The following is an 18,896-nucleotide window of genomic DNA, read 5'->3' on the forward strand; positions in this document are numbered from 1 at the left end:
CTTTGATTCATGAACTCTCTTAGGTACATCACACAGTTAGGCAGTTTCTCAATGGGAGAACTGAGTGATCTCCAAAGAGGGGGTTCCATGCTATTACCTCAACAGGTCTGTGGTTCAAAACTCTCTCAGGGTCTTAGAAATAAACCTGATATGGGGAGAGGTTGAGATACACTCCTACTACTCATCATTACAGGTGCTAAACTCCCACGGATGAGCTTCCAATTTATATAGAATCTGCCACTGTGGCATCATTCATTCTTAAATATAGAATATTTATAACAATAAAGCAAAAGTAATAGTAATCTTAACATTTACTAAATAGAAGACAAAGTCAGTACTAATCAAATATCAGTTACTTATTAGAAAATAAAAGCATTAATAATCAAAACATTACAATCTACCTATAAACCAAATTTGTACCCTCTTACCAATACCTCCAGTGTCAACGTGGGGAGAATAGGCACACACTTACAGAAATCCAACAGGAAGGCACATTAGTGTGGATTCCATATGACAAGAAAAGTCACAACTGGGAACTGCAGGACTTGGTCCCTTCAAGAACAATCTGTACACACAAAACTTCGTCTTTGCTAGTTGCTCCCTTCCTGATCCTTTCTGACTTCCTGCTGTGCAGTCACTCCTTGTCTGCTCAAAAGCCAAAGAAACAGTGACAACCTCTTTCAAATTCTAGCCTCCTTTAACGGAGCACTGAGAAAAGTGTCATGCTCTTTCAGTGATAAGCATTTTCCTTAAGTCAGAAAAATGACAAATTCCATAGATTTGCAAATAATGGGGGACTCTCCTTTGCCTAATCAGTTCCAAGCCTCTTCTCATAGCAAAGCACAGCTCGACACAGAATATATAAAAACTGTTTCTTTGCTATTCTCTTTTTCTCTCTCAAACCAGAGACAGCAGGTAACAACACAGGGACCCCTGAGAGTTTTCTCCTTTCTTGGCTTCTAGATGGTACTGGAGACCAATACCTCCAATAGCCCTTCACACAGCAGCAGGATTCTTCTCTCTTCCAATGAGCTCCCACCAACTGCTCCAGCCTTTCTCCAGCCAATCAGAAAAGCAACATTTCTTTTCCAATTAGCAAGTTCCCAAAAAAAGCAGCTGAAGAATCTGTTGTCTAAGTTAGAAGTCTTCAGTGCCTGCTGTCCTTGGTTTCTTATGACCCCTCCTGTGCTTGTTTACTTTGTTAGTTCTTTTTTCTATTTCTTCCTATAGAATCTTTCCACAATCTTCTCTTATTCCTTAAATCTTCTAGTGCCTCAAACAGAGCCTTCTGGTGGTCAGTAACTTATCTTTAACTCAAGAAATTCATCATTTTGTCAGATATGAAACCAACAATCTTTGCATAAACTTCCCATGGTCCCCCCAAAATTACTTTGACTGTGTCAGTTATAAGCTTTAGCGCTCTAAAAAGTCATATGCAAATGTGCCACAATGTCCTGTAGTTATTCTTACCTTTATAATGACTCTGGCTTCAAACAGATCCTCTCAGCGTATCCATCTGAAGGGCAATTTTCTATCTATTCCTCAAAAAGTCTGTGTGTCTCCAATCAAAATATTATCTGAGAGACTAGGTTTCCTCACAAATTGATTTTTACAATTTTTCTTTACACAAATGTTTTTTTTTCCTTTTTCACCTGGCTGAACTGCTTTGGAACTTCTCTGACTTCCCCATAATGACCAAGGGAATGCATTATTGGAAAAATCTCATTCTCCTGCAAGATCCCATCAGTCTTGGTCCTCCAAATAGCTGTACTTCTCTCTTTCTCTCTATCTCTCTGTCTCTCTGTTTCTGTCTCTCTCTCCAAATGTAAAAATGCACATAACACATACATAAACATACATATGTGTGTTTATACATATATGACTATGCATATATGAATGAATTCCACATACGTGTGTGCATATACATATTTGCGCATTTGTACTTTTATACATGTGCATTATATATAATTTGTGTATGTATGAATGGGGTGAGATGTCTAATTTCATTGGTATTCACATTAATATTCATATAGGGAACTCCTGGTAAGGAAACACCCTCTACTCTGCAGCTCACGACCTGCAACTTACAATCTAAGAGTGACACCTGGGCTTTGAGTGATGTGACCAGAGCCACATAGTTAATATGAAGCAGAGGCTGGATTCTAGCCTAGGTGTCCTTACTTCTACTGATGTGGAGAATGAGGCCTCTAGAGTTTAAGGGACTTGTCCAAGGTCACATAGAGGCAGGATTAGAACCCAGGTCTTTCTTCACTCCAAATTCAGTCTACTTTTTACTGTACCAGGCTATCTCCCCAAAGGACAGAATGTTTGGGTAAGATGAATATGAATAGTGTATAGTCTATCTATAATGCCCTAAGATTAATTTCCTACATCATTTAATACCAGTGTACTATGATCAGGGAAAAAAGTCTTCTCAAAAAAATTTTCAAACAATATCTCTGCTTTGGAAGGTTAAACATATTGATCAATAAGTCTAAGATATTTCCATCATCCATATTCTGTTTTAAAAAGGAATTCTATGTGCTTTCAAAATATTAGATCTTAAAGAGTTATTCTGCCACTGGCCAAATGTAAAGGTGAAGTTACTTGTATAATGCCACAAAATCTTTCATTGATGCTATTGAGATTAAAACTCTACTAGTTGGCCCATCTAGGCATACTGTTCTTTCTTGTGATAACCACTCTTTTCTTTACTGTTGTATTGTCGCTGCTAAAGCAGACCACACTCATTCACTGTACACAATATGAAGAGAATTTCTGACAGACTTGGATCAAAATGTAGGAAAGGGGAAAATTTAATGAGTAATCCATCAAGATTGTCCTCCCAATAATGGCACACCAGATGGCAGGCCAATATTGTGCTTCTGAGCAAAATGACCGCTAATTAATCTTCCTGTACATTTGTTGTTCTCTTCACCCACACAACTAAATAAAGTGCAGTAACAAATCTATCATTAAATTCAAGCTTCTTTTTGTTGTTGATTTTAAGATTATGAAAAATTAAGAGAAAAAAATCTGTTAATCTACAAATAATAGTTATCATGTGAACTTGATATAGACATGGTAAAATTATTATTTTTCTACCTTCTGCTTTTGTAGCACAAATCTACCCTAAACTTTGAGGCAACAGAATTACCCCAGTTCTGAAACATCCACACTGAATACTAGATGGAATTTTTTGGTTTTGGCTATCTAACCTCAAAAGATGATTAAAACGAGAAAAGCAATAGAAATTATATACACACACACACACACACACACATACATATATATGTATATATGTATGTATATGTATGTATATATATTCATACATACTTACACACATATATGCACACACATACAGATATACATGTATGTGTGTGTACACACACACACATCGCTGTTGTTAAATAAGAGTCTAAATGTTAAGTATTTCCATGATACAGTAATATGCCATTTATGCAGAAGTAAATTTTCTAATATCCTCTGCTATTAAAAATGAACAAATTCAACTTTCAAAGGTGATATAAATAGCATATCTATAACAGTCAGCATTTATTAAGTACCTACTATGTGCCAGGTATTACACTAGGTTCTGTACTAGAGATAAATAGAAAAATATTTTCTATCCGTAGGAGATTACATTCTATCAAAGAGTTTATTCACGTAAGCTGCCAAAACATAACCTCCAAATGTCAAAATGACCTTTTCTTCACAAAAAGAGATAAGTGCTATTTTTTTCTGGGTTTGGGGGTAGGGAGGGAGCAGGTAGATGGTGCAATAGACAAGGTGCCAGATGTGAAGTCACGAAAACTCATCTTCATGAGTTCAACTCTGGCATCATACATTTACTAGGTGTGTGATCCTAGGCAAGTCACAAACCCTGTTTGCCTCAGTTCTTTACCTGTAAAATGATTTGGAGAAGCAAATGGCAAACCACTCCAGTATCTTTGCCATCACAGATGCCATCACAAAGAGACACAACTGAAATGACAACACTATTTTTTTCAGCGTTATCACACAGAACTACAGATGGAACTAAACAATAAGGCCCTGCAGACAGGGCTTGAGTGTTTACATGGAGCATCTCTAATCATCTTATGCAGTTTATAAATGTACCCTGGCATATATTTATAGGATGAATGACTATTTTTTCTCCAGCATTTTACTGCTTTTTGGTATTTCCTATAACTCCATTCTAAGTACTGCTGAGGGATGTCTTCCATGCTTTTGAAAGACATATGGGCATTATTTTAATTTGATTCCATTTAGTTACATTCGCTGCTGGTCATATGAATGGTTTTTTTTTTCCTTATTTGAAAATCTACATCAAAATAACCCTGATGAGAGCAACCATAAGCCCAAAGCTTTTGCATTCCTGATTCATAGGAATCCTTTATCAGAGCTACATGTACTTGCTTGCTTTTTTTTTTTTTTACTTTTTATCACAAACTTAATGTCAGTATACATGAATATTCTGATATACAAAGAACAGAAGGGTATGGAATACATATAGAAAGCTATGGATGATTATCTCATTTTCATAGTACATATATATATCTCAACATGATAGTAACAAAATACCCTGGTATTCTGTGCTTCCTTCTTAAATTCCTTAGAAGTAGAAAGTTATAACTATATGGAAGGATGGCTCACAGAAAGAAGGGTGCTAATAAATGTTTAACAACCAACTCTGGGGGTGGGGCACTGTCTACAAGACATACTTTTAAGTTTAATCTGTATTGCTAATATTTTCTACATCACTTTCATAAATCTAGACAATCAATGAAACTATAAATCAAGCCCTAATCTGTTGCTTTCTTGATTCAAAGTTTTGATGTTAATTACAAGGCTCATGATGTAAAGTTAACAATTAGTCTTATAAGCCAGTATGAACTGGCTCCAGTACACCACAGGTCACAGGTAATCTTGAAAGGGGCAAAGAAAGACATTGGAAGAATGGGTTTGATCCTATACACAAAAGCTAAAAGAAATACTATTTTATGGGGTATTTGGTCATTTCATATTTTAGTATTAATGATGCTTATTTGCAAAATGACAGCCATAAAAATAGTTATAACTCATATGCCAACATTTGGTACTGAGGATGAAGTGATAGAGAAATTTTATGAAAATCTGGATAATACCCTCTAAATAAAATCAACACGCACTTTGATACTTGGTGAGTTCAATGCAAAAGACTGGAAAAAGAAGGATGGGGAGAAACAGATGGAAAAAATCATAGTTTAGGAGGAAGAAATGAAGGAAATCAAAGACTTGGTTCTACAGAAGTTTCATGTTTTCTATTATGAACCTTTTCTTAAAAACCAAAAGCATAGGTAAGTACAGGACATGGTGAACACTAAATAGCACCACAAAGATTGAAACTGACTACATTTTAAAAGATAGGAAAACACAAGGAAGTAATTCCTGAATTAGCTTTATGTGCAGTCTGACCATCCACTCATCAGAGCTAAGATCAGAATTTATAATAAATAAAAAGAAAGGACAGTAATAAGAAAAGGTGGTAGCATACGATTAAGAAGATTCAAACATGAATTATTTAAACAAGCTATTAAAATTAACAATAGGAGTAGATAACAGAAATTACTTTAGTATTGGTAATAATTTCTACCAGAAGTGAAAGAGATATAAATTAATTTCTACAAAGAAACCAAAAGACCCCATAAAGTGTGTTAGTCAGCAAACATTTAACTCACTTGTCCAAAGAAGAGAGATGATTGCTGAAGGCAGCACTGGATTAGAATATAACATTATTTGCAAGATCTTAGAAAGGAAGATGATAGATGATAAAACAATAAGCATTAAGATGATTAAATCAATGCATGCTTATAAAACATCTACTACTAGAAGGGCAATATGCTGGATGCCAGGGATATTATACAAAGAAAGAAACCATCCCTAATTTCAAGCAGTTCATATTCTACTCATACAGGACCTTCTATAAGCTGATCGCAATGTTCTGATTACTTGCTAATGAGCAAATAACCTATGACTTCTTGTGGTTCATTTTGCACTCACTAAAAGGCCAATGGGTACATTTACTGAGGAAATGGCATATGCAGTTTCAAATTTTAATCAGCACATAATCCTGCTCAATGGGGAACATACTGTTCAGCAATATTCTATTACCCAACAAACTATTTTTTTTAAAATTTAAGGAGACCAGCAGGATTTTCAGGAGACTGACTGATAGAGAATTCTGACCAAAAACCACCTTCAGAAGAAATTACATGTGAATACAATAAGATGCAACTTTACACATTCCAGAAGACCTGTGGATTTCTGGGAAACAGTAGCTAAGGACAAATTGGGGGAAAAGCACTATCAGGACTGGGATTCTGAACAAAGGATGAACTGCCAAGAGGCAAAAAAAAAACCCAAACAAAAACCTGAAAAAAACTCCCAAATATGGCAATCACCTGATGTTGATAAAGCAGAAGACTATACAATGTGGAAAGGCTGCTTCTTCAAATATCAATCATACCTATTTATAGCGAACTGTTTTAAGAAAAAAATGCTTTAAGTTGTTTCTAATAGGAAGCAGTAAATCCCTTTATGATATTGTGTTAGGGTGACAAGACTAAGAAAGTATAATTGGATGAATGAGTAACCATTTGTTATATACTGGTTATGTGTCAAACACTACGATAAGTCTAAATATATGCTCTATCTTAACTATTGTTGCCTTTTAAAATTTGATTTCCATATAATGAGTTCCCACTGAGAAACTTTCTCTAACAATGAAGATTCATACTTTCTCAGTAACATCCCAGAAACTTGCCTGAGATAATGAGTGTTTAAGCAACTTATTCTATGGTTTGTGCCTGTAATTTCATTAGTGAAGGTAACTTATTTTTCCCTTTTTTTTGCCCAGGGTCACACAGCTAATAAGTGGCAAGTGTTTGGTCTGAGGCTGGATTTGAACTCACATCAAACTTCAGGGCTGGTACTCTATCCACTGCACCACCTAGCTGCCCCTAGTGAAGGTGACTCTTGGAGTTGAAGTTCCCTCCCCTAATGTCTGTAACTAATATTCTTAGAGGGTTGCCTGAGGCAGTATAAAGTTAAGTGGTTTGCCTACCCTCATCCAGTCTACATATGTCAGAGGTAAAACTTGGATCCAGGTTTTCCTGAATCTGAAGCTAGTTCATTATCATCTTCTCCCTCCATGTGGTACCTTTTCACTATGTTGTAAAGATATCTATCTTTATAGACAGATAAAGATATAGATATACATACATTATTGTATATAAAATTATATATTATATCAGTCTTTTAATGCATATTTTTCCAAGAGACAGGACATGACCTCTAGTACTATACACAGAATATGAGAAATAGTAATAGCTAACATTTATATAGTGTCTATTATCTGCCAATTGCTATGCTGAGTGCTTTACAATTATTAACTCATTGATCCTCACAATAACCTCGTTGAGGACATAACAATTGAGGAAACTGAGAGAAACAGAGGTTAGGTAACTTGCCCAGCATAACAGAGCTACTAAACATCTGAGGCTGGATTTGAACTCAGTTCTTCCTGACTCCAGGCCCAATGATGAAATTGTAACTCAACAGCCACTGCCCCCTTCCCACACACACAAAAAAAATTGTAATATCCCAATTTTTGTAATAAGGAGTCTTACTTAATACGAGTTCTAATAATATCTCTAATATCATTAGAGAAATAGGTGAGAATTATACTAAGTGCTCCAAAATGTGGTATGATAGTTCAAGAAAATTATAACAATCATGGTCATATGTAACTATATCAGTAGTCAAATGATAGGGGGCATGAAGTTGGCTTGGTAACAACAAACTCTTCAAGTTAGTTAATGGATGGTTTCTCTTTGATTTATTCTTTGAATACAGAGGAAATATACTGAGTAAAACTTCTCCTGTGGGTCTTCCTCAGACTCTTTCACCCCAGTCATTGCCAATATTTACTCAGACAGGCCCACAAAATGAATAGTTCTATGACCTGTGGCAGGACAGAAATTCAGTTTCATCTTTCTTTGATTGAGATAATTCTCATGATCACAGTATGTTGCTATAGTGAAGTGGTTTCCATACAGCATGTAAATATATGCTTGTTTAGAATGTTGCAGAAGTCCTATACTTGTTGAGTTAGTCACAAAAATATCTACGTCATTGAATCTGAGTGAGGGGTGAGGAGAGATATTAGGCCAAGAAGTATGTGTTATAAATGTGCTTGGTTTAGTGTCATCCCCCCTTTAGGACATCACTGATTCTCAATTATGTCAAGAGCATGCTGAAATACTCTACTTTGTTTTAGAACCATAACCTCTATAGCTCATACTGTACTCTACCACTGTAACATTATAAAAATGACAACAACAACCAGATACGGTCTCCTTTCATCACAATTTTGTAAAAGTTAATGTTTTTATTTGGCAAACTGGATTGACAAGGTAAAAACAAACTCAGGAGCAGTGTGCCAGTGTGTAGTATTTGCAGTATTAAATAATAAACAGGCACACTGCTCATGAAGAGTCTAAAGAATAAAGAAATATCTAGCATATCCAAGAAAGCTAGTCTTAATAATAAAAAGTAGCATAGATTTAGAGCTACAGACTTAATAATAAGTCCCATGTCTGACATACACTAGCTATGTGACCCTGGCCAAGTCACTTACCTAGAGAGCTCTAAGTGATTCTTTAAAACTAGAAGTTGCAGAGGAGGTGGCATGACTCAGCTAGGTGGAAGGAGTTTCTTCACCTGAGGGTTCCCTCTACCAAGGAAAGCATAGAGTCGATCTCTATCCCTAATTTGATAAATTAATAAAGCCAGTTCTTTGCACACTGTTTGTGTTTGGTACATATTTGTTGAATGAATGAATAAACCTAGTAAGGGAAAGATGGAACCAATTAAAAAATTAAGTGCACAGGAGAAAATTAAGTGATTTCAATTATTCAAAGAAGCAAAGATCCCCTATAATTATGTGTGATATGAGAATGAGATCCTTGAAATGGGCCTTGCAGGAAAGGAAGTATTTGCCTAGGCAGAGATGGAAAGAGTACATTCTGGCATTTGAGGATGATATATACAAAGATACAGAGATGGATGAGAGCAAGATAAAATTAGGGAATAGTGAGTAGCTTGACTTAAGTAGCGGGATCTTAAAGATGAACAAAACTTGTGAAGCAAGGCTAAATAGAAAGATGGAATTAACGTGGAGAGGACCCTGAAAGCTTGACTAAGGACTCTGCTCTGTATGTTAAATAATGGGGAATTACCAAAGGTTTTTAAATAGGAAGGTGATATTTGTGCATTAGAAAGATTACTTTGGTGACCATTTGGAGAGAAAAGTGATTGGCCAACAGAAAGTCATCTGGGAGGTTATTATAATAATGCAAGAGAGGGTAATGAGATAGTGGCAGTGGAGGTGAGAAGTTCATTTATCAAAAGACCACTATGGAAAAATGTCCTGCTGAGTGGGAAATTATGTTTCTGACATTCAATGGGAATATCTTGAATTTGTTCACACACTTTATTTTTCTCTGAATTGCCCCATTCTTTCTGTCCTTAGACATAAATATCAAAAGAACACTAAGATGAAGTGAGACGTACTAGCAGAATGCTAAGGTGTGTTGAAAAGGTTCATAAGATGATAGGTGTAGAACTGAAAAGGAAGCAGAGACCATCTAGTACAAGCACCTCATTTTACAGTTGTGGAAACTGAGGCCCCCTCAGTTGTACTGTACAACCCCCCCAATGAACTGTTCATATTCCAAGCAATATATAACGTATTTAAAAGGAGTCCTCTAACAGTAATTAACTAGTGATTCAATCAATTTCAGTAAATGTAATTCAATATACATTTATTAAGCATCTTCTAGTGTTGAAGTATCCAAAATATAAAGAATAAGATATAGTCCCTGCCCTCAAGAAGCTTCCAAAGGTTTAGAGGAGATAAGACAAAGACAAATAACTATCATATAAATTAAAATGTGGTAGATGCATTGGTACAAAGTGTGGGGAGAGAGAGAAAGAGAGAGAGAGAGAGAGAAAGAGAGAGAGAGAGAGAGAGAGAGAGAGAGAGAGAGAGAGAGAGAGAAAAGAGAGAGAGAGAGAGAGAGAGAGAGAGAAGAGAGAGAAGAGAGAGAGAGAGAGAGAGAGAGAGAGAGAAACTAATGAAAAACTTTACTTCAACCAGCACACATCAAGTGACACTTCATAGTGGAGAGCTTCATATGAGGAGAGCTCTGAGAGATGGGAATGCAGGCATTTCAAGTACAGGAGATAGCATGGACAAAGGCTAGAAGGCAGATGGAGGAGTCTTTTCCATGGGCAAACTTGAATGAAATGTAGGGTTGTGGAAGGGAGTAATTTAAAATAATGAAGAGGAGGTATATTGGATCCAGATTATGGTGGGTCTTGAATATTTAAGGAGTATGGACTTTATCTGGCAGGAATATCTAAAGAGTCTGGAATTTATCTGGTAGGCAGTAGGGAACCATTGAAAGGTTTTGAACTGTGATGATAACTATGAAATGTAGTGATATGTACATTATCATAGCTGTATATTAGAAATATTACCTAAACAGAAATGAAAAGGACATATTAAAGTTTTGGGAGGAGAGACTAAATTTAGGAAGACAGGTTGGCCAAAACATTTATTAAGCAAATATTATGTGCAAAGCAATGTACTTGGCACCAATTCACCAATTTTCTGAGCAATTAATGAAAAATAATCAGAGCACTTGAGAAGAGAATTTAATTAAAGACAAACATTGACTTTAGGATGGCTGTCTGCTTTCCACAAAAAAGCCCAATTTTCTATGGCATCAAAAGTAATGTTAAAATGATGTCATTACTATTCATCTATTACCATTAGTTCATCAGATTTATCATAACGATCTGAGCCAAAGCTAAGATTTAAATAGCAGATACTCTTATTTATTTTGCAAAATATACATATATATGGTGCTTAAGACATATCCTTTAGTATATCTTCAACTAAATATATTTGCACATATACACTAAACTAGGATTTAGGAAATAGGGCTCTGCAACTAATTTATGAAATTGGACAAAAAGAGAAATTTTCCTTCCTCCCCAGGACTTCCCTGTTTCTCTTCTATTAGCTGTTCCTAGACATTGACACCTATATTTTAAAGTAAAAATTAAGTTATACATGTATATATGTACATATAAATATGCAAGTGGGAGTACCCCAATGAGACTTTAGTAAAAAACTGGAGGTTTAGAGGGGCTGAAAGACAAATACATTGAAATAAAAAAGGAAGGACCTTCAGATGAAAGACATTTTCCACCCTCCAGAGGCTGAGGCTCTACTTAACTTCATTGCCCTAGAAAAGAGACCAGTAAGACAATGAACCTGCCCTTAGGACACAGACTATTTTTATACTTTTATCCCTTGCCAGTCATCTCTATAAGATCTGAAAAGGAGTGTATTGGCAGTCTTGTCTGACTCTTCATGACCCCATTTTGGGATTTCTTGGCAAAGATATTGGAATGGATTGCCATTTCTTTCTTCAGGTCATTTTATAGATGAGGAGACTGAGGCAAACAGGGTTAAGTAACTTGCCCAGGGTCACACAGCAAGTAAGTGTCTGAGACTGGATTTGAACTCACAAAGATGAATCTTCCTGACTCCAGGCTCGGCATCCTCTCAACTGCGCCACCTAACTGCCCAAGGAATATGTAAAGTATCACTGACTGGATGGGGTCTCATCACCAAAAGGCAGAATAGCATATCCTACTGAGGGAAGGGACTTTTGACCCAGAAAGGATTATCAAACAGGAGTTCAGTTATCCAGGAAGCATTGCTGAAAGGCTTGACATCTCCCGCTGCCTGTCTAGAGGTGACAGATATCAGAGTATTATCACTAAAGGAGTCCAAGCAGAGAGGTTTCTGCCAATAATCCTGCATAGAGGGTCATTGCCCTGGTTGAAAGAATGCTCCTGCTGATAAGGTGACAGTACCCCCTAGACTAGCCAGTGGCTGAAGGTAGAAAAAGACTGTAGCAGTCCACTTAAGAGCAAACTCAAAGACCAAGCCAACAGAGTTGGCACGCCCTGAAAAAAGCCCAGTGTCTAGGTGATCTGCTCCTCTCTCAGCTTGTGAGTGTGATCTTGTTGGACTGCTACTGCCCGATAGTAGAACTATTTGCTCGACCCAGTATGGTAGTAGATAACCCAGCAGCCAAGTGATCTACCCAGACTAGTCTGCCAGTAACCACGTCTAGCAGCTAAGAAAATTGCCTAGTCCAATCCAACTCTATCCTAGCCCTAGGAGAAACTGGCGAAGCAGCCACGAGACCTGCTCGAGCTAGCCCAGCAGACCCACCTGTCTCCAGCTCAACCAATCTGACATAGACCCTGTGATCTGAGAGAAACCAGTCTAGCTGCTCAGGACTGATCTATGACTGACACTGCTCCCTCCATACAGTGAACTCCAGAAGGATTCCGGGGTGGGGGGAGACACTGAGGGCTAGCAATTCTGGAATTTTCTTTCGCCTTATCACATGTGTTCCCTGCATGTAAGCCTCACTACATTTTAAGTACATGCCTATTCTCACCCTCCACTGTAGATTCTCTGTCTGTTGGAGAAAGTGCCTCTGATTTGGGGGGAAAATACTTTGTAACCACTGTTATTGCTATTCTGTTTGAGTAAATTCTTTTGCTAAAGAACTGAATCTATACATTAATTGTTAGGGAGAAGTACACCAGTGAGTGTCTGGAACAAGATTTAGGAGGCTATCCACCCACAGGATTAGCCTCTGAGAACTATGAAAATAATTGCAGCTATCTATCTGAGCCTAGGGTAGGGCAGGAGAGATGGTGGTGTTTCCTGTACCTATGTTGAAAAAAATATAATCTGAATTTAGGCATGTAAGCGTATGTGTGTGGATATTTTCTATATCTATATCTATATCTATATCTATATCTATATCTATATCTATATCTATATCTATATCTATATCTATATCTATATCTATATCTATATCTATATCTATATCTATATCTATATCTACATCTACATCTACATCTATATCTATATCTAGATATAGATGTAGATATAGATATATATCTCCACACATTCATATACACACAAAATGAGAGGCAGAGATGAAGACAGAGATAGAACAGAGAGAGGAGCTTCATGGAAGGAAGGAAAGGTCCCTTTGTTTTCTAGGCTGTTCATAGTTCTGCTTAAGTCAGTAAGCACTTATTAAGTGCCTACTATGTGCCAATTGCATAAGCTATAAAGAAAGGCAAAAAATAGTCTTTGCTATGAAGGAGTTTACAGTTTAATTGGGGAGACAACAACTAAAATACTTTAAAATTACTTTAAATTATAAAACTACCAAACTTATGGTGATCTCATGATATAGATATTTTATAAATCTCCAAAACAAGGAAGAAATCGCTTCACATCTCACTTTCTCTCTTACATTAACACCCAAGTAAGGTGCAAAAATAATTTTTAAAAAATTCTTTCCTGTGATTTCATGACTTAACACTGTGAACATGTGCTCAAAATCCTTAGGAAAGGAAAAATAATAAAGTGATATTTTTCTTCTTTGTATTCTCTGAAACAAAACTATGGGGAAAGATCTATGCTAATATAAAAAATAAGATGTACCTTAGAATCATAAAATGTTAGTACTGCTAAGGACCTTAGAGATAATCTAATCCCCACCTTGCATTTTGCAGATGAAGAAAAAAAAAGCACTAGAGAGTTTGTGGTTGCCTAAAGTTACCCTTACTTCAGGCTCTTGCCACTGAACTACTCCTCCTTATTGGCTGTGATGACATTGGAGGTTAAATCAGTATGAGCTCCTCCAAATTCCATCAAACGTAATATCAAGCTAGAAACTAGCCAGAAATCAGAGGAGGTTGGGAACCTTCTTTCCTTTCTGAGTCCCTGTCTCTCCTTCATCAACTAACTGCCCCCAGACCCTGCCACCCACTTTCTCTATTCTCAAATATGGAAGAAAAGGAGGAGGAAGAGGAAGAAGGGGACAAGGGTAAAAGGCAGAATGCCACACAGATTGAGGTAGCAGCCCACATCCTCGTTCCCAAACACTGACTTTTCTTCCATCTGTATTAACCCCCTTTACTCCACACCCAGGCCCACCTCAGACCACACTGGGGGCAGCATATAAGCAACACTTCTCCATCATGCCCCCATCCCCTCTTTGCCCACACCTGCTTTTCAGTTTCCTTCCGTTATTTTTTCTTCCTGTATTATATTATAAGCTCCTTGAAGATAGGTACTAACTTTCTTTTCATTTGTTTCCCAGTGCTTAGCGCAGTTCCTGACACATAGTAGGCACTTAATAAATGTTTATTGACCAACAATACTCCTTGGAAAATTTCATTAGAGGCTACTGCTTTATTGGTTGATCTCTTTCTCTAATACCGCTGGAAAATTCCTTTTTGACCTCTGTGAGCCAGGTTTAGGAAGTTGCTTTCGTTTAAATTTCCCTGATTTATAATGCAAGCTTGATTCATGTGCATCCATTTCAATTTGGAATGTACAAAATCAGACTGTGCTCTTTCTGACTCTTTAATTATTACATGAAAGAAGAGTACATAAAGTCACTCTCTACTGGGAAAATTGCTGCTCCTGTGAATCAAGTCTTGCTACTGTGGGCATAGCAATCTACTGAAAGCCCCTTGTAGGAGAGTTTTCAAGATATAAACTAAAATGTGTTCTTGAAGTGGAAACTTTAGGTTTGAAAGTAAAAAAGTAATATTTTAAAATGTAGAAACAAAATGCAAATACCTTAAAGAGATTTCATGTTTCACATAGGGAAATTCTATTAATAAGCTTTGGTTTGACTTAAAAAAATTTGTCACAGAAAACAATATGATTACACTACAGAAACATATTAAGTCTAGATATGAATAAAGACAAGCTTTAGAAATTTTTTATTAAACATTTTTATTTTAATATTTCTCCTAAATTAAAATGTTATTTTTCACTCCTACCATATTATGAATTAATATTAGTGGATATATTTTTAAAAAATCTTTGTATCTACCAGAACCTACCATATTACCTTGCACACACTAGGCAATTAGTAAATGTTTGTTGAATTGAATTGATTAGGATGAAAAGATAGGTGGAGTCAGACTGTCAAGACTTTTTAGTAATTTCGATGTAGATGATTCCCAGGTCAATATATCTAACCTGAGTCTAATCCTCAAATGTTTATTAGACATTTCAAACTACCCCCTAGGAACCTAAAATCAACATGTCCGAATCATTATTATCCCCCATCCTTTCCACCAATATATTCCTCTTCCTGACCCCCACATTTCTGATGAAAGCAATAATATCCTTCTAGTTCAGGTTCAGGTTCTTCAGGTTCGGTCGTCTCAGACATTCCTACTCATCTCAATTATCCTTGACTCTTCAGTCTCCTTCAGATCACATACCCAATAAGTTGCCCAGTCTCCATGATTCAAAATTGATCCCCTTCTTTGCATTCACTAGGCTACCACCTCTGTTCAGTTTCTTATCACCTCTCATCTCCTCTATTGCAATTGACTCAATTGTCCTCCCTGCCTCTATTTTTTCTCCTTTCTTTAATCCATCCTTTTCCACAGTTGCCAAACTGATATTCCTGAAATGAAGGTCTGATTATGTCACTTGCCTGTTCAGGAAGCTCCAGTGACTCTATCTATATTGCCTCAGTGATAAAATATAATCTCCTTTGTTAGGTATTTAAAGCCATTCACAAACTGGCCTCCCATATGTCTTTCTAGGATTATTATACAGTCATGTGTACAGACATACATACACATATGTGCATCCCCAAGAATCAACTTCAAAAATAAAAAATCAGGAGTTTGGCTAGACAATAATTCATTTCAGAATTTTCTTGAAGGGGGACAAGCTTAATATGGTTCAAAAGTATATATAACAATTAAAGATAATATACTCTTAAGCTATTTCAAGAGGCATGGTGTCTGGGACTTAGAAGGTGATAAAACCTCCATGCTCTATCCTGAGCAGATGATATCTGGAATGTTATGTTCAGTTCTAGGTACCACATTTTAGAAAAGATTGATAAATTAGAGAATGTCCAAAAATAGGATGCCTAAGATAGCACATAGTTTCAAGAGTATGCCATTTGAGAATTGGTTGAAGGAAGTGGATATGTTTGACCTAGAGAAGAAAAGACTCAAAAGGCTTACCCCATAGCTACTTTCAAATAATTCATTTTGTGATAAATTATTATCTAGTCAACCTCCTGATTTTTAATTTGTAAATCTGATTCTTATATATATGTATATATACAAATACGCACACATATACACATATGTACAATGCACATACACATATATACACATGTATACATGTGTGCATATCTATATACACATACATCACAATTACATACAATGACTGCATAATATCCTAGAAAGACATATGGGAGACCAGATTGTAAATGACTTCAAATGCCTAAAAGAGGAGAACATATTTTATCACTGTAGCAACATAAAATCACTGGAGTTTCCTGAACGGGAGAGTGACATAATCAGATCTTTATTTCAAGAATATCAGTTTGGCAGCTGTGTAAAGGATGGATTAGAGGAAAGAGAGACAATGGAGACAGGGAGAATAATTGAGTCTATTGCAGCAAAACAGATAAGAAGTGATGAGAAACTAAAGAGTTGGTGACCTAATGAGTGCAAAAGGGATCAATATTCAAAATGTCATGGAGGTCTATTACAAGGAAGAAGGATTATAATTGTTCTACTTGGCCTCTGGGTATAAAACTAAGGGCAAAGCCTAGAATGTTCAAATTTAGGCTTGATACAAAGAAAAAACTTCCCAACAATGAGTTCCTTTCAAAATCGAAATGGGCTACTTCAAAGTGTTTTGGAACCCCCTCACTAGAAGTCTTCAAGCAAAAGCTGAGTGAGTGCTTGCCTAGTATATTCTTCAGGATGGTTATTTAGGTACTGGTTGGAGTAGGTGGCCCTGGAATTCTCTTTTAACCCTGAGACTTCTGTGATTCTGGTCATAGAATTAAGAACAGAGAGAGCTGGGGTTTGATGTGAGAAATGTTGAGAAGACAAATGCAACTACATGTTCTTGGCTTATGCTACTATTTTCATGACATTCTTACATCATCATCATCATCATCATCCACAACAACAACAACAACTTCAACATCTCATTAACACAATGTGATTCTATTCTGAGCCTTCTGTTATTCTATCAGATGAGCTTTGGAGGAAACCTCTCTCTTACACAGAGAATAGAAGAATCTACCCTATAAAAAAAGCATTTGGGCACACTTGGAAGAAATTGGATGCAAAAGTTAGTGTAGGTGTTCACAATTGGTACAAAATGCCCAAGGGAAAATTTGCTAAGGAGATAGGGTCTGGCAAGAGCAAGGATTGTGAGGCCAACTGATTCTGGGGCATTATGAGAAAAGACATGTTTTTGGGGAGCCAGATAAAGTGATTAGACAAAAAGTATCCCATGTAGTTTCAGGGAACCTAGGTATGACTTCCTATATTGGTTGAGAAGCAAGATGAGAAGAAAGCTGGTAACACTGATTTGACACATATATGTGTGTGTGTGCGTATATGTGTGTGTGTGTGTATATATATATATATATATATATATATACACACACACACATACATATTATGTATACACATATGCATGCATACATATACAAACCCCAAGATCACTTGAATATAACATGAAATATTGGAGCAAAATTGCTCTGGTATTAGCCAGCCTGAACTATTGTTACTAGCAAGGCAGCTACTTCCCAACAAGATCAGGAAATATATGAGGAACTTTAGGGCTGCCTTAAGATTCCCAGACCCTGCGGCCCAATCTAGAAGGATCGCTTCTGTAAGATCTGTGATTAGGGGCAATTCCAAGGAAATGATGGCCCAGGCTGATGTGTATGGAAGGTGCTTTCCTCAAGTCTGAATTCTTGGACGTTATCCAATATGACGATAAAGTCTCTCATGTGCCTTTCCCCTACAGAACTGAGATTAGGCACACAAGTCTGCCTATGAGTCCTGTCCCACCAACTCACATGTGATTGTGATATTTACTCCCCTTTCCTATGGTCTAATCCAAGCTGCAATTTCCTTCACTGTTTGTACCAGTTCCTAGCTCTATCTGTTATGTAATTTCTACAAATTTGAAAACCTCCCCATGTACATTTGTTTCATAAGAAATAAAATTAATAATGCTGTCTTAAGACTTCCAAACATTGTCCATACCTCCTAGTGAGATCCAAAATCTCAACATTCATTTTCCTACCTAGTCTTTGGCACCTATGATAAGGTATACCCAAAAGCTTTTTGTAGGTAAGCTTTCTCTTTTTGCTGTGCAAGGGAGAGCTTTTACTCAAAATTCACTTGATATAGTAGTTGAAGGTACCATTATATATATACCAGAGTATATATCCCTTATATTAATTAGGTATTAAAAACTGACTATAGGGGCAGCTAGGTGGTGCAGTGGATAGAGCACCAACCCTGGAGTCAGAATGACCTGAGTTCAAATCTGGCCTCAGACACTTGACACTTACTAGCTGTGTGACCCTGGACAAGTCACTTAATAACCCAATTGCCTAGCAGCAAAAAACCAAACCAAAACAAAACAAAACCCCCCCTAGCTATAAAGGTACATCTATACCCTGCTTTCAAATTTAATGAGGAGAAAAGAGATTCATCTCTTTACCCTTCAGTTCTGGTCAGCCAACTGGATGAAAGCTCTGCATCTCACTCTCATCTCCTGATATTTTAACAGGCAGATAATTAGAAATTCCAAGGTCCAAAGTCATTTTGGTCTTTTTCTCTTGATGGTGTCTGGTGTGGCCTGATATCCTTACTTG

At 36.7% G+C, this 18,896-nt stretch overlaps 1 protein-coding gene across 6 annotated transcripts in view; it reads right to left on the minus strand.

Annotated features, from left to right (window-relative positions):
- RGS7 (regulator of G protein signaling 7) overlaps positions 1–18,896 on the minus strand; it is a 668,840-nt gene that overhangs the window by 198,283 nt on the left and 451,661 nt on the right. The window contains exon 1 of one of the 6 annotated variants that reach the window (XM_078156255.1): positions 429–1,000. The exons of 4 other annotated variants lie outside the window; for them this stretch is intronic. The gene's annotated coding sequence lies outside the window, so the exon portion shown is untranslated. Of the gene's footprint in view, positions 1–428; positions 1,001–18,896 lie in introns of those variants that run through there. One more of the 6 variants, XM_078156254.1, reaches the window with a different exon arrangement.

The sequence above is a fragment of the Phascolarctos cinereus genome, unplaced genomic scaffold (genome assembly GCF_003287225.1).
Source record: "Phascolarctos cinereus isolate Bilbo 61053 unplaced genomic scaffold, phaCin_HiC Scaffold_5;HRSCAF=322, whole genome shotgun sequence".
NCBI lineage: Eukaryota > Metazoa > Chordata > Mammalia > Diprotodontia > Phascolarctidae > Phascolarctos > Phascolarctos cinereus.